General features: G+C 34.5%; 1 protein-coding gene and 1 long non-coding RNA gene across 13 annotated transcripts in view; one reads left to right on the plus strand and one right to left on the minus strand.

Annotated features, from left to right (window-relative positions):
* The window catches only part of PCDH9 (protocadherin 9), an 881,206-nt gene that overhangs the window by 159,447 nt on the left and 704,411 nt on the right, over nucleotides 1–17,348 (minus strand). The window lies entirely within an intron of this gene.
* Nucleotides 37–1,361, plus strand: LOC138918531 (uncharacterized). Its single transcript, XR_011427999.1, has 2 exons — nucleotides 37–177; nucleotides 1,139–1,361. It is a non-coding gene; the product is annotated as an uncharacterized lncRNA (long non-coding RNA).

A 17,348-nucleotide genomic window follows, 5' to 3' on the forward strand; every position in this document is an offset into this window, starting at 1 on the left:
AACAAAAAGAACCAATTGTGAAATAAGCAAAAAGACATTCTTAGCAGTTACTCAGCTCCTACAAGTTTAGCTAAAACAGTCAATTCTATTTAATTGAACTTACAGAGCTGCTGTTTTTCTTATCAAAGGGTTACTGCTACCGAGATTTACTCAAGGAATCTGCAAAAAGAAAACTTGGTGATAATGTTAATTTCATTATAATAGATCCCAAGTCGATCAACTTGTGGCTGTGTAATTCTTTGCTATGAATCGTTGATATATTTTTACTTTACCATTATAATAACTAACACAATGCCATATTCTATGTGCCAGACACAATGTAAATCAGTTTGCTTATGTTGAATATGTTTACCCTTCACCACAGCCCTAGGAAGGCCATATTATTATTCTCTTTCACAGTTGAGAAACCGAGGCAACAGAGGTTACAGTATCTTGTCCAAATGTACATAGCGACCAAGTGACAGAGTGGAATTTGAACCCTGGGCATCTAGCTCCAGAGGATCCTCCTAACCATCCTGCAATTATCAGAGAAATATGTAAAATAAGGGAAGGGAAACTGTGTTGAGTCAAGATCTGGGTTATTTTGTGGTTCTCCCAAATTATAATTCTTCATATAACATTTTCATTCATTTAAAATAGAAATGTAGTTCATCTTTGTCAGAAAGAAAAATGAATCTAGACTACATCAATTTTGCCTTGTTGATTTTCCTACTTAAAGTAACTGACCACGGGCATCCATGGCCACGTCACTGAAAATGATTCCAGAGCTCTCATCTTAACATCTTTTTTTTTTCTAGTCAAGAACCTTCTAATCAAGTTTTATGGTTTAAGCATCCAAGCCTGTCTTATTGTTAGAATCTTCCCAAACTCGGAAAGCACTGAATGAGAGGAAAGAATCTGAGAGCAAAGCTTTTATATACTATATATTTAAAAAATTATCCTAAGTGGTGTTAATTAAATGAAATACTGAATCATTTCCTAAAGTATAAAAGATCAGTGCATTATTATTTTATTTGAAACTGTATGATGTCTAGTTATATTTATTCCCTTTAAATACTAATACGCGATCACAAACTCACAAGATCTTCTTAGTACCTCTTATACATTTTTGACTTTTTGTTCAATTTATTTGCAACAGGGAATTGAGGAGCTTCCAACTGACGATTGTAGTTTCATATACAATCGAAGATAGTAAACTCTGGCAGCCTATTTGAACTTCGTTTGGATTTCACAGAGATGCTGAGTCTTACGGAAGAAATTATATGTTTTATAATTATGTATATGGCAATTTTTGAAGGTTATGTTGTTGGAGATTTCAATAAAAAAATAAAGGAGATGCATAGCAAAACTTGAAAAAATTATCACGCAGTGGGAATTGCAGTGTTAACATTTGCTAGTCTTACTTTCAATAAGCTAATGTAAATATGAATGATTAATAATATGAAGGTATTATTTTTTAAATTTCTATTGGTGCATATATATAGACACAATCCACATAGAAATGTGTTAGAATTATTACAACGAATACTACTAATAAATGCATACTGAAACTAAACTTGTATATATCTCTATTAAAATTCTATCAATAACTCCTGAATAATACATTTATTAGAATTCAGGTTACAATGTAACTAGTTAATTTATTGCATACAATGTGATAAATGACAAAAGATGAGCCCTTCAAAATCATTCTGTATGTGTCATTAGCAATTCACTTCACATTCTTACCTATACAAAACATCTTAAACCACTTAACAGCTTTCTAAAGAGAGCCCTAGCTCAAGTTATTAATATCTTTATTTAAATGCAGATTTTGACTTTTCCTTGGGGACTAGTAAAGCTTCTTCCATAATGCTGCAAAGAGAACAGCAAATTTTCATTCACATAATATCCACGAAAGAAATATATCCGGCTCTTTATGTCCTATGGATATGTAGATCTCCGTATGTTTGTACAAGTTTGCCCTGAACAAACATTGCTATTAATAGCAGCCATAATAAAAGGTATAAAAATCCTTAACTCTTTCATCTCAATACGCGCATAGCAATCATAACTTTCAATGTCCATCAAAAACTTCAAAAATCAAATAAAACTGCCATTTATTTTGCCTTATTTAACATAAACATTTAAGGAAATTGAATGGGAAAACAAATGTGTCCAATATATTTGTACAAACCCAGGCACAGATAACCTGTGGATATTTTCATGAGCATGACCAAATTTAATCAATCCACAAGTTTACATCCATTTCTCATTTTGGCTTATCTATCCATGGGTACACCACAGTGTGAATCTGGAAACACAACTGCGTGGCACATAGAACATAAAGAAGGTCCCCAGTGAATAACATGGCTCGTATTTCTCTGAGTTCATACAGATCCTAGCTGTTTTGAAGACATCATTTCAATAGATCAAATGAGGAAACCACAGAAAAACTGAGAGATTCACTTCTACCATCTAATGTGCTGACCTGTAGCTATATATGATAGACTGAACTGTAACTAACAGTATAAGGTATATTAAGCACCCAATAAATATTTGCTGAAGTGAAATTTTGGAAGGTACATATAGCCGATATTAGGTTACAACGGCCTTTACTACTCATACAAGAAAACATTAAGTAAACCAAAAAGTTATAAAACTGTGGTTTAAAATACACCAAAATACAAACATATCAATAACGGTCATGAGTAGGATTTTCATTTTCATGGTTTATTATAATTTAAAAACATACAACATAAACTTACTGTTTGATATGCATAAATTTTATTTTAATAAAATTAGTTAAATGACTGGAGTTGAAAAGTAAATGGGATTGATATTTCTTGGCTCTTAGCATTGTGTATCACTGAATGAACATGTGCTTCTTAGAGTGGGAGTCACCAAAATCAACTTTCTATCTTTCTAATCCAGAGTTAAAATTTCCAGAATTCTAAATATTTCGTTCCTACGGTTTCTGTTCTTAGTATTAATAGGTTCTGAAGTGGAGCAGAAGAAGTTACCTAGTCTCCTTGAATGAGTTTCATTGTCATCCGAAAGAATAATTGAAACTGTATCTACATTCACAATTTTTTTCTACAGGCAAATGTCATCTTGGGACACTAAGTCATGACAGATAGACAAAAAATATAACCAATAAAGTTAGCTGATGTGTGAAGACTTCCAGACTAGTGGAAGAGATGAATTCTATACAACTTCTAAGAAAAATAGTTTGCTGAATATAACAAGATGCTTTTTTCATTATACAAGTGTTATATGCTTACAGCATAAAGAAAAGCATTTGTTGTTGGTTGTGGAGACTATCTAGATACAAGATTAGCAAATATCTGCCAGTTTTGCTAAAAGAGACCATATGTATAAAGCACACTTGTTGGCACATAGTAGATGCACAAAATATGTTAATCACCTTCTTACACCCCTGCTGTCACTGTGACTTGAAAATAGCTTTGCAGAAAATATGTTTTCTTATAAGGATTTTTATCATGATATTTTACTACATACTATTCATTCATAAACAATAACTTAAAATGTCTATATTCTTGTACTTAAGGTGCCTAAATTCATCCATTCTGAGACCATGTGTTTGGAACTAGCATACCATTTTTTGCAGCTTTCCAATTTTTCCTGCATGAATATATTCCTGTTCTCAGTTGTCTTCCCTCTCTTCACTTTCACTGTATTTTCTCATCTTTATTCTTCCAATGTCCACACAAAGGAGATGAAAGAGAATGGAATAAACACATATTTGATATCAGTTCTTCTTAGTAATGTGCCCTTAAAATGGTCTCCTTTCAGGAGAGAATACTACTCAGATCACCACTGAAGCTGTAAGGCCCTGTGCCCAGAAAGGGAGGTTTAAGACGTATTTTGTCACAACGAATTGCAAGTATTGGTTCAACTTGCATATTGCCACAAAGCATTAGCACCAGATGGATCTTTCACTATCTTTTTTCTCTCTCTCTGAATTTGAGCTCCTCAATTCACCTCCAAGTCTCTTCCCTAACTGAGCCACTGTCTCCTCACTCTTCCCTTGTCCTTTATTGTTGTTCTTTGAGTTAACTCTTCATTTTCTGCCCTTTCAGGCTTAATGTTTTTTTCCTATTCTGTCTTCAGCCTTCTTCACTGCACGTTTTATTTGATGTGAACTGGGTTGTCTTTCTTTCTTTAAAGATCTTCTCAAAACATTTTCCTAAGACCAATGTCCCAGAATGTTACCCTGACTTCACTTCCAACACCCACCTACTTTTATAAAGCCAAAAAAATTGGTTCATTGCTCAAGTCTTCCTGATGTAGCCTGGGAGCTTGTGTGTCTGTCTACTCCAGGAACAAATTCAGAATATTATCACTACTTACCTGAACGCTCCTCCCCACCACAGGAGAGATGCACTTAAAAAAAAATCACTAAAATATTATATAACACTACTATTAAACAAACTATTAGGCTTTGTAACATAGAGATAGATAAAACTGTTTTTCTTGTAAAGAAAATTGTCAACAGAATTACTGTTATATGCATTCAGTGAGATGTTCTAATCTTGTTATTACATTTCATTATTTACAATCCTAATTAACTGTATTAAACTATTATCAGATTAATCAAAAATATTATTATAAATATAAATAAGTGGAAGAGATGAGTGTAAATTCTCAATAGTGGAGATGGGTTCTATTTCCAATATTTTAAAAGATTTCAATAAAAGATTTCTTGAAATACTTCTGCTATGTCAGTGCTTTAAAGCTAACAAATGGATGCTTGCTTCTCTTTCCTACCACCTAGGAAGGGAAGTATCTTCTTAGAAGTTGATGACGTTGTTTTATCATCACAAACTAGGAGTGTGCTTTGGAGACTAATACCTGAAAATATTGTTAGGAAGGTAGGTATAACATTAACTTGATGGCACTGATGGTACTTCAACCCTCGACTTGTCAAATAAATAGCTCTGCTTCAAACATTACTTCTTAGGATGTAACGATCTTCGATTATACCCATTTAAATAAGCAGGTGAAATACAATTATGGACAATTCCGTTTCCTAAGGGTTGTTTATTATTCTAAGCTATGAAATAAAGTCTGAATAATCCAATAGTCATTTTACTTAAACAACTAACTGTGTTTCATTTATTTTAGTCACTAGGAGGAATGCAAAGCATGAATTTTGACATGAGTAGAGAGGATGGTTCAATGTATGTGTGCGTGAACAAAGATGACATGATAAGACCACACATTTTATTAAGAAAAGTTTGGTTAAGAGCACATACTCTGTGTTTAGACACACCTGAAAAGTCTGGATGTCCCTTAATCATAAGCTGTATGGCTCAGGCAACTTGCTTTCTGAACCTCAGTTTGCCTATCTATAAAACTGAAGAATAACAATACCTAATTAAAAGGAATACTGTGAGGATTAAATAGGATCGTATCCAAGCACTTAACAGTGTGTTCATAAATATCAACTTCATGATTAGCTATGGTTATGATCTGACTTATGGGAATTTATGCTTACCCAAATTATATAAGTTTGAGAAGGATTGTGGGCAACTTACAGATATCAAAGAATAGCCCCCCAAAAGACGACTGTTTATGAAGATTGAAAGAATTACTGTGTCAAACACTTATTATAGCACCTGGCATGTAAGTTTTCTATAAAAGTTTATTATTATTATTAATATAAATCATATGCAAACCATGCTTAAATCTATATTCCCATAGACAAAAAATATATATAATTAGCATCAAGAAAAGATAAAGTGACAAAAAAAATTATGCTCTATCCATTCTCTTAAATTGCAAAAACTTGGCTTATTTTGCATAAACTCATAATTCTCTTGAGCATGACCTTACATGACCATGAGACTAAAAATGGGTTATTATGAGAAACTATATATTGTCATTTAAAACATCTGTTTTGTTAAATCAGTTTAAACAGCACAGCATAATGTTGAATTATTCAAAGTTAATTGTAGATCTAATTACAAATGTTCTGTCCCAGAAAAAGTAATTGACAATCATAATCTACGTCATCCTACCCAACCTCTAAAATTAAGCAAAATCTAAAATCTCCACTTCCTTAAGGAGTTTGAAAGATATCCAAAGCAAAAGTCATTAACAAAGGCACCTCAGGAAATATTGAAAAAAAACACAAGGCATTCAGAGGAACACACACAATAATGTAAATAGAACACAATACGAAGTCAATAAATGAATCAACTCAGTGTGTGAACCAAAACCTATTAACTCTATTGATGCGAATCTTTCATCTACTTGCACATGGTAGAGGAGATTATTAGTTTGGAATGTTCTCAGCTGCAAGCAACAATAACAACACTCTTAACTGTGGCCTAAGCAACACAGGACTATTCCACAGAACAAGATGGCTGGTGATAGGAAGACAAATGATGGAGCTGCAATTCAACAATGTCTTCAAGGACCAGTCCCTTTCTACTTTTTTTCTGCCATTTTTGGTAGTTTGTCTTTTGACCCGATGTTTGTCATTTTACTCTCCCAGTGTGGCTACCGCAGCTCCAGGAATAACATCTGAAAGCAGCTCCAGGAATAACATCTGAAAGCAGCCTCAGCTACCGCTGGCCTATTGTATCCTTTCCTAGACAGACAACCCCTTCTCCGGGAGACTTCCCCTCATTTCTTACTATCAGAAGTCGGTCACTCTACCACCCCTAGCTACTGAAAGGCTGAGAATTTAAGTGCCTGACAAAATTAAATCAAACTTTTGTGATAGGTCTATACAAATCATGATTTATCACATGATGCTGGTCATAGTGTCACCCCAAATAGAATCATGTTCTGAAATCAAGAAAGGGAGGGACCTGGTGGGATGGATATTTGTTGGGCAACTCCAACAATCTACATCAAGTAGTTCTTTCAAAAGCAGCAGCAGCAGCAGGATTTTTATTACTATGACATGATTTACTTTCCCCTTATTTTTCTTCTACTTTTAATCTCTCCAAATATTAGACTAATTCTAAGAATTCTCCAATTCTTCTAGGAAAAAATTATTCTAATTATTACGAAATCAATCTAAATATCCAACTGGCATCACTAAGGTAAACGATATGAAATAATTTTGAAACACTTTTTCACAAAATTATCAGAAGGAATGGTTCTGTGATAACTGTTATGACCTTACGGCTCTCTCACTTCCCCTGGCCTTTGGTGCCCACTTCCCCCCACACATACTAAGCCCTGCTGTGTTTTGCTCTGGAATTCATGGACACTGCAGAGTTTTTGCTAAAAGGAAGAATGTCAACCAGAGGATTGATAGTAGAAAAACTGTTCTTTGTGACTCATGTTCTAAAGAGTCTACAATCTATTTTGGAAATTGTTAATTCATCTGAAACGCACAGAAGAGACGTGCAGTTATATCTGAATGTTTGGCTTCAAACATTTTTGAACGTTTGCTTGAAAGTAGTTATGAGCTTCTCTGATTAGAGAACATGCTCAAAACTACAGCATATTGTCTCTTTCTGCTTTATTTGTACTTTTGTCTTAAAGGAAACAATTATACGCTCCACAGGGATTATAGATTCAGACACATTCTTGCCAGAGAAGAAGATAGTTTTGTCAGTACCTTTACTTAAAGGGACAACTGAGGTAGGCAGCCCAGAGAGTCCAATTTATCATTACCATAGCTTTGCCAATATATCAATCTCCCGAAACATGGAATGAAGGAAGCTCCTGTTACGCCACCACCAACATGAGAAAACCGTGATCACCAGCACATACCTATGTTCATGCACACATATAAAAGCAAGGAAAACTTCATTTTACTAAAAAAAAAATGTCATTTAAAAATAGAACTACCTATGAGCTAGCAATCCCACTTCTGAAGGAAACCAAATCACTATTTTAAAGGGATATCTGCACCCCCATGTTCATTACAGCATTATTCACAAAAAGTCAAGACGAGGAAACAACCTAAGTGTCTACCAACAGATTAATGGATAAAGACAATGTGATATAATATACATATATATCAGAATATCATTCAGCCATTAAAAAGAATCAACACCATATATGAACCTTGAAGGTATTATGCTACGTGAAATAAGTCAGACAGAGAAAGACAAATAATGTCTGACCTCACTTTTATGTAGAAACTAAAAAAGACAAATTCAAGAAACAGAGAGTAAATTGGTGGTTGTCAGAGGAAATAGGGAGATGTTGATCAAAGGGAACAAGCTTTCAGTCATAAGATCAATAAGTTCTGGGGCTCTAACAGTGTTCAGCAAGGTGACTGTAGTTAACAACACTGTATTGTAAACTTGAAAGTTGCTAAGACAGTAGATCTTAAATGTTCTCACCACAAAAAAAGTAACTATGTGATTTGATGGATGTGTTAATTAACCTTATTGTGGTAATCATCTCACAATGAATACATATATCAAATCACTATGTTGTACCTCGTGAACTCACACAATGCCATATGTCAATCACATATCAATAAAGGTGGAAAAAAAAATCCCTCTGTTCTAAAAGTAACTTTGGTATCTACATTTCCAACAGGAAATGCAACACAGGCTATTCATTTTAACCAGATTCTCCTCATAAAGTACCCTAAATTAGAAGGAAGAGCCAATTCTGAAAGAGCGTATTCCTGGGCAGTCCTTGATGCTACACATGTAATTTAACTGGATTTTATGATGCAATTACAATTATTTCCCAGCTTTCTTGCCAATGATAATGACAAATTCTCATGTAGATCCTCACATTGAATAGTTACTCATTGCAAGGAAAATTTTATAACCACACGAACACATGTCTACAGTGAGAGAGCGCTAGCTTCATGTTATGGGAAGAATGTGATCTGAATTCACATGTGGCTTTGGATTCAAATTCTGCCCATGGGAATATCACTTAACTGCTCTGAGACTTTGTTTCCATATCTGTAAAACAAGGATAATTATGTGAATATTTCACTCACTTGTTGTAAAAATCAAGTAGAATAAAACATGTACTAGTGCTTTGTAAGATGAGGCGAGCTCTAAAACTATTTATTACGTATTGGAGAAAGGATGTACAGATAGACACATGTACCCTTTAAAGTTCTGCTCTAGTATTAATAACAAAATGTACCTGCAATTTGGGTTATTTATATGTTCACAAAATCAATTTTAAAACACTGATATCTGTCACTTTTTTATCACATTCTGCAAGAAAGTGAAATAGAAAGGTGGATGATAAATTCTAAGGTGTTCAGCCCTGACAGTTAAATAGTATTCTTGAAAACTGGAGGCATAGCTTGGGGAAAATTTAAAACTGCTTTTGTTTTCTGTTTGTTTCTTTTAAAAAAATGAAATGTTATGCATGGAAACATGTCTAAATCTGATAGAATAACCTCATCAAGGCTAATTCTCTGCATAATTTCTTCATGTATTAGTCACTATAAAATTTACTTTTAAAGGTTTATGCATTATTTCTTGATGTTTGTAATTATTCTTATGCAATAGTGACTTATTTTGAAATTACAAACCATTAAATTTACAAAACAATATGCTAGACATTTTAAGGTAAACTAATTAATTTCTTCATTCTGCAAAGATTTCCTCTATATCTACCATATGCGTATACCAGGCAGTGAGGTCTGAATTCAGGTTTAACAACATTAAATAAGACTTGGTCCCTGCACTCAGTAGTTCATATATTCAAGGGGCAAATAGGGAAGGAAGTATATACATGTATGTATACATATGATACATATGCCTATGAATATATGTACGTATGTATGTGTATGCATATATACACATATATATCTTAATCTGACAATCTGGCTAGAGGTTTATATCAATCAGATAAGGTTGGCACTGACAACCTGTGTGTGGCCAGACAAAGGCCATAATGAACCACTAGATTGTTGGCTAGTAGCTCAATTTTAGAGTCATCTAGAAAGTACATACATGCCATTGACTGCATATATGTACTGATTTCATTAAAAAAAATTCTGTGGAACCATTAATGGTGTGCATATACATAAAATTTTTCAAAAGACCAGTGGATTTAACAATTAAGTAAGTTTAATTTGTCTATGTTATGTATTTTTAAAAGGGACATTGAACATATACTATTTCTTAATAGTAATATATCAAGTTAACACTAAATATACACCTTTGAAACAATTTTGATAATTATTCTCTTATTTTGCCAGGATGTGGTGCCAGAGACTTCCTTTGTGAATCAAGTTGTACTTTGAACGTTTAGAGAATAATTTTAGGTTCTCAATATAAGAACTAAGTATATGATCGATGTCACTATATAAACTACAGTCTACAAAGATATATTTAAGACATGCGATAATTCCTCAAAGCATTGTATAATTCTGCACACATTCAGTTTTACACTATCTAGAAAAAAAGAACAATTTTCACTTATATAGGGAGGCTTAGTTTACAGTTATCAAATTACTAAAAATGCATATGTCTTTCACTAAATTTCTTCCTTATGGATAGATGTTTTCTTTTTTATAGAAATTGTGCTGTAAATTCAATATGGCCTGTGCATTTTACAAAGTAAAGTGCTTTTCCACCGTTTGCCAAATTTACTTTGTCAGTATCCGTAACATAAATTGTTCAGGAATGTGTATAAAGATAGTGAAATGGTTTATTGTATGAATAATCAGAAATCTTCTATTTCTATGAAAAATGAGCTACCATTTCAAATCTCTATCAAGGACAATTTTATTGGATAAATTATAGGAACATACCTGAAAAAGTCTTCCCCTCTCCCACCAACTCCAGTTTTTGCCTCTCCTGAGTCAAAGTGATAGATAAGTCAGCTAGATGCAATAAGGGCTGAGGATCTCTGGAGAGAACTTGACTGGGTAAGCTTCTAGGCCAGGATCAGGGAACCGATTGGTGAGCACCAGAAAGTGTCACACTCTGGGAAGGTCTTGGCTGGCAGAAATCTGTGTTGCGGAATGTTCAGCATCAGAGCAGACCCTCAAATGGACAAAGCATGTGGAGAAGAGCCACAGCTGCCTTGCAGCAGAATCACAGCATCCGACAGGTTTCATGACTGAGAAGTGACATTTGTTTTTAAACCACTGAGGATGCTTTATACTGCAACCAAACTGCTGACACTAGGGAACTCCAACAACAACTTCTGAGCTGGAAGAAGCCAACACTGAGTAATAAAAATCAAGCTAATGTAGCAATGTAATATCCGGAGGGAGATCAGTTCAGAGAAACACAAAATAGATCCAGTGAGAGAGAATTGCTCACGGGGAGAGATGGCCAATAGAGATTCAAATACAATGCCAAGGAGAATTCTGGTGCTAACAGAACTGATGTCCCTATAACAAGTGGGTGTGTGCTTTGATAAAGGGATGCTCACTGGCGAGGACCAAATGAGTGCCCTGGAAGATCAAATGCAAGAGGTATCATAAAGCACAGACAAATAATTATTGTTAAAAAGTGGTAAACCATAGGAAAAGATAAGAGAATTTTATGAGTAATTATGTAGCACAAACATAAAAACCCAGCATTTTATATGAAAAAATAAATACCCCAGAATAGGTAGAGAAAAGAAAAATGGAGTTGCTTTAACAGATATCATAAAATTCTAGAGAATTTTCTTACTCACTGCAAAAAAATTAATCTTATATTGGTAGAAAAATAATTTACAAAAATAAAATATATCACATATACATATATACATGGGAATTTACACATTTATGAGAATTAATGTATGATATTTGTGATAGTTCAATTCTGTGTTAGAAAGATCAATTATTTAATAAACGTTGCTGGCATAAAAAATGCTAATAATCCATCTTGAGGAAAATAAAATTGAATCCCTATATTGCATTACACAAAAATGTATTTCAGATGGATTAAACACTTAAATAAAACAAACCAACCAAGAAAAACATTTATTAATTTGTTTATTAATTAGTTCCCACAGGTGAGTGTAGTAGAATATATAAAATAGAAAATACACAAAACTGAAGTATGTAGGCATGTGTGCACACACAAAGCGCATTTTAGTTGCATGTAAATTCTTTGTCTACTATTTGCCAGTGGTTTTATAATTCTAACAACTTGCAAAGCTTCTAATCTAAAGAATCTTCATAGAAGTAGATATTTTTCAAACTAAATTTAAATAGTTTTTAACTTTAGTTTTTGCTGTTTTGAATTAGTCATGATGCTTCTTCCTAATTGTGACATGATTACAGCTGACACTGTATATCATGTTACTAGCTGGTTGCATTGAAAAACTGCTTTAATCTGTCTACTCCTCAAATGAGCCCACGCAGACAGGGAATTTCTGCCCCTTCTTCTTACTCCAAAACTCCTTCAGCATATTTTCCATTAATATACAATTATACGTCCACTGTCTATATGTCCACTTACTCCACTGCAAATCCCTTGAGGAAAATTCCATCTTTGTATGCCCAACGCTTACGGTAATTTTGTTGGTCCCACTGAAGACAGACAGAAAAATCAGTGAAGGATCCTCATCAATTACACACACAGATTCTTACTAGCTTAAGCGATAACCAGTTTCAATCTTTACTGTCCTCAAACAAGAAAACCATTTAAATTACAGAACTCTCAGCAACTGAGCCAACTACTGATTTCCCAATTTCTCTCTAAACACAAAAACTCAAGCATTAGGTGGAAATATTTCTAAATCTTCTATCCTCTTTCCTGACTGCTTAAGGAGACTTATGTCGAATACAATGGTTAACCCAGGGTCATCATTAGGGATAGAAATGCTTGTGCTTTGCTGAAGAATATCAATGCCGTCAAGCTTCCTGAGTTTTTCAGGGTTTCTGTGTTTTTACCCAAGTCCTGAGCGGCACTTTCAGGCTCGTATGAATGCTTTCTCTGCAGATGTGCTGGATCCTGCAACACAGTCAGGCTGGTGGCCCTGTTTGGCGCTGCTCGCGGTGTATCAGCCTGTTGCTGACCATTTCTCCTGGTAATTTGCTTCTGTAATCATCTGTGGACTTTAAAACCTAATAGCTAAGCTGGCAGGAATATGAGGAGACCTTTTGAGGGAGTAGTTCATGGGATTTAGCCTAGGTTTGGGGTGTTTTTGTTTGTTTGTTTTACATCTATTACACGCGTTTCTGTGGTTTCTGTTTTTGCTTTTGGAGGGATTTTTTTTTTTGTCAGCTTGTGATATTAAACTGTTTTTAACGGATGAGGTGGTGGCCCAACAGTGCATTTCAAGCAAGAGAGTTATCAAGTGTATAAATCTATCACTTGCTTAACTATTTCTTAAAAGATAAATCAAAGCACATAAAATTCAGAAAACAATTCCAGTAGAGAGAACTATGAAGAAAGTTAGAGCAATAATGTTCATGATGTCTGATCCAAATAAGCCTTTCTCTTGTAGATAAAATGTATAAATTATAATATATTATAAAATTATAAATGTCTAAAATTTTTTGGGGGGGCCAGAACTTTCCAAGGCTTTTCTCTGCCCAGCACACCCATCCCTGCTTCAGGCCACACTGTAGAGGATCACAGCTTGTCTGAAAGTGAGCCAACCTTTTCACTGAGCTAGCTCAGCCCTCAATTTATAGAAATGAGATAGTCTCTCACTTTGGAGTATTAGCTTTACAGTCTTCTTCTCAGCTTCCCCTCAACACCTACTTCAAACTGAAACTAAACCTCACTTTCACTGCCCCTAACAAAGTGGACACTTCCTCTCCCTTTCCATTTCTTTGTTTAATGAAAGCGAACTTGGATAGGACCCAGCTACATGGATTGAGTTTGATTAGTCCATAGTTCTTCTTTGGAGACAATGGGTAAGAATCATTTGGCTTAAAACATGATAGAGAAATTTAATGAGAAGCTGTTTTCTATGGAAATGGGTGTGTGTGTGTGTGTGTGTGTGTTCAGCCAGTGAACATTTAGTGAGGACCTACTGTGATCCAATAGAGAATACAAATATTTTTGGATCTAGTACCAATTAAGGTCTCCCAAACATGCCATGTTAGTGAGTTAAGTGACATGTTGGCTTCTAAGGTCAATACTTGGAAAGCTGATTACTTCTTCTTTAGTTGCTACCCTTTCAAGAAAGTAAGATATCAAAAAGAATCTGGTTTCTTCTTAAGGAACTGGCAGTGTTTGGAATTATTCAGCTTACTACTTAGATATTTGAGGGCTTAACTCATATACTATATCATATAGATACAATTACTTTTGTAATAATATCATTTTCTCAGGTAATTTTAACATGACACACGTTTGATTTATAATGGTATGTTTTTTCTCATAACATAGGTAAATTTTTAGTACGGTAATTTTTTGACAACTGTTGATTACTTACCAGCATCCATACCGGCTCTCCCTTTCCTATACACATATGTTCCATTATCCACACCTTCCTTCCGTAGCTCACGTGCTTTGAGTTCAGCTGATTTCACATGATATATACTGATAGGTTGCATCCTCTATTCTACATACCTTGTGTCAAAGCGATTGATGCAAATAAACCAGACCTAAGCCACACATGCATGGCATTCTCCTCGCCACAAGTGTGGATCTCAAATGGACACATATGACCAAACTTGGATCAACGAAATGAGAGAAGACTCATCTCAGGGCTTCCGAGAAAGAATCTCCCTCCCTTAAAAGAAATATCCTGCAGTGAGACAGAACAGAAGAGACACTTACTCCCTGCCCTCTCTCCTGTGATATCACTTGTTAGTGTTATTTATTATTAGCTTCCTTGATTTGCAGTTATTTGCTTTCATGATGATACTCCCTTATAAGACAGTAAGGTCCTTGAGTCTAGGGGCATATCCATGTATCTGTATACCATTCAAATTTTCTCCAAGCAATAAAGAGAATATATTAAAGCTCCCTGAAGGCAGGGAGGCATCTTGTTAACCATTCTATCCTAGGCATTAAATAGGTCTGCAATATACGTTTGTTTAAAGCTGGACTGAATGAATGAATGATGAATAGATGGGTGAATGTTTTGCAAGTAGCATTAGAGGAAAACATGACGATGGGTGAGTAACACTGCAAGCTGTCAGAAAAGATAGATGGCTTTGCTGGTCATGCTATAAATAACCACCAGGTGCCACTCAGAGCTGGTGGAAGCCTCATTCTGCATGACAGTCATTGATTTGCTGCATGACTAGGATGTAATCTTTTGTGACACCACTTGAGGAGAAAAGGTTATGTTTCACATTTAAACTTTGAATAATAAGGTCATGATCAAATTAAACGAATTTCTCTGGTGAATACATAAAATATATACAAATTAATACAACAAATTAGAGACATTATCGCAAAGAAAAGGTGAGCAGGCTGGAGTTAAGCGCGATCCTGGAACTCAGTCCTACCGAATGTTTTATTAATGAAGTGAAAATTCTGCCTCATTAAAAATATCCTAAGAATCAATTCTCACTACCAATGGTATGACTCTAAACTGCAATCTAGACTAGAATATTATGGAATAAACAAAATAATAGATATGTTTCTTAACTGATTATAAACTTATTAGAGCATATTCCAGAGGCAAGAAAAATATTCAGAGGAAAATCATGTATACGAATTCTTACATTTACATCTTTTTGCAGACTTTTAGTAAATCTCAAATTTAGTATTTGGAAGAGAAGTTCACTTGTATTTTATATTAGTCTGGCAAATACATCCCTATAGGGTTTGAATACTAGCTAGCAAGTCTTCCTTTATGAGACAAAGCAACAAATTATGTCCTTGACTTCAACTTCCAAAGCTACTGGAGATGTTATTCTCTTCATTCCCCTCCTAACAATCAAATCTTCTATTTAGTACCAGTTGTGTTAGTAAATTTAGCACATATGTATACATTATTTGACATAATTGAGCAAATAATATTAGTCTAAATGGTTTCATTTTTAAACAAGCAAAATTGTCTACTCGTGTTTCATACAACTTTGGTAATTTAATTGACTAGCATAAAAAATATTTTAAACCCTTAAGTGTGAATGGTCAAAACGAAAAGCTTAATTCCATATTTCTCAAATGTAAATAACCTAATGTATAAGTATCTGCATTTACCAAGGAATTGCCATAACCAAGGAAGATGCCATAACATATATTTAAAATACTGTTTTATTATCAAAACTATGCAATCATTCATTCATTCAACAAATATTGATTAATTTCCTACTCTGTACTAGCCACTGATGTAGGCAGTTTGACAAACTGACTGATTAATAAAAGCAGCTCATTTTGTCAATACTTCTGTTTTTCATATATATTCACATTATGGTAGACCACATAATTAAACTTATTAATTATTAATGATAATTACAATGTTTAAAAAACATTTTTCAGTATAACAGTAAAATATTTATGATGATATGATGTGTCACTAATAAATAACAATGGCAGTGATGACCATGATCACTAATGCTTGCTAGTAATTAAAAGCATGTGCTCTACAATCAGAAAGCTTGGATTCAAATCCTGCCTCTACCACTTACTGAGTGTTCTTGGGCAAATCACTTTACTCAGCTTCTCTGTGACTCAGTTTCCGCTTCTGTAAACAGAAGTAATAATGATATCTACCCACATTGCCTTTCTCAGGGGATTGTATGGATTACATGTTTAAAATGCTTAAGCCTGTGCATGACCTATAGTAATAAAAATTTGATACTTATTCTTATTATTTCTCATCCTGTAAACACTCAAATATCTATAGTATGTCCAATACTGTCTTCATTCATTCCTCCCTGACCAGGAAAAATGTTGACCTGTTTGGCCCATATTGGTTGGCCCATTTTCAAAATAGCGCTCTTCTTCTGCTACTCAAACTAGATCGCATTTGTCCAGTAAACTAAGCGAACCCGTTAACTTCCTTAACTCATTTCAATCTTTGTCTACTATATCCAAACTATCTTCATATCTTCTATGTCATATATCCAAGATCTGTTTTCACTTTCTATTCCCCAAATCCCCAAACACATTTTCTTCTAGATAATAAACTGTCCTAATGTTCCATTCTTTAAATGTTTCTTGACTGCTACATTCATCTCCTTTTCTCATTGCTGACTCTAAGCCCCCGTAAAAACTATTACTTCAAACATGATATGTATTATTGCCCTCTCAGTGTTATGAATTAAAAAATACGTATGTTCAGGGTACCGGCCTGGTGGCGCAGCAGTTAAGTGAGCACATTCCACTTCTCAGCGGCCCAGGGTTCGCCGGATTGGACCCGAGGTGCGGACATGGCACCACTCGGCACACCAGGCTGTGGTAGGCAGCCCACACATAAAGTGGAGGAAGATGGGCATGGATGTTAGCTCAGGGCCAGTCTTTCTCAACAAAAAGAGGAGGATTGGCAGTAGTTAGCTCAGGGTTAATCTTCCTCAAAAAAATAAATAAATAAAT

This window comes from Equus caballus, chromosome 17 (assembly GCF_041296265.1).
Source record: "Equus caballus isolate H_3958 breed thoroughbred chromosome 17, TB-T2T, whole genome shotgun sequence".
In the NCBI taxonomy this organism is placed as follows: Eukaryota; Metazoa; Chordata; class Mammalia; order Perissodactyla; family Equidae; genus Equus; species Equus caballus.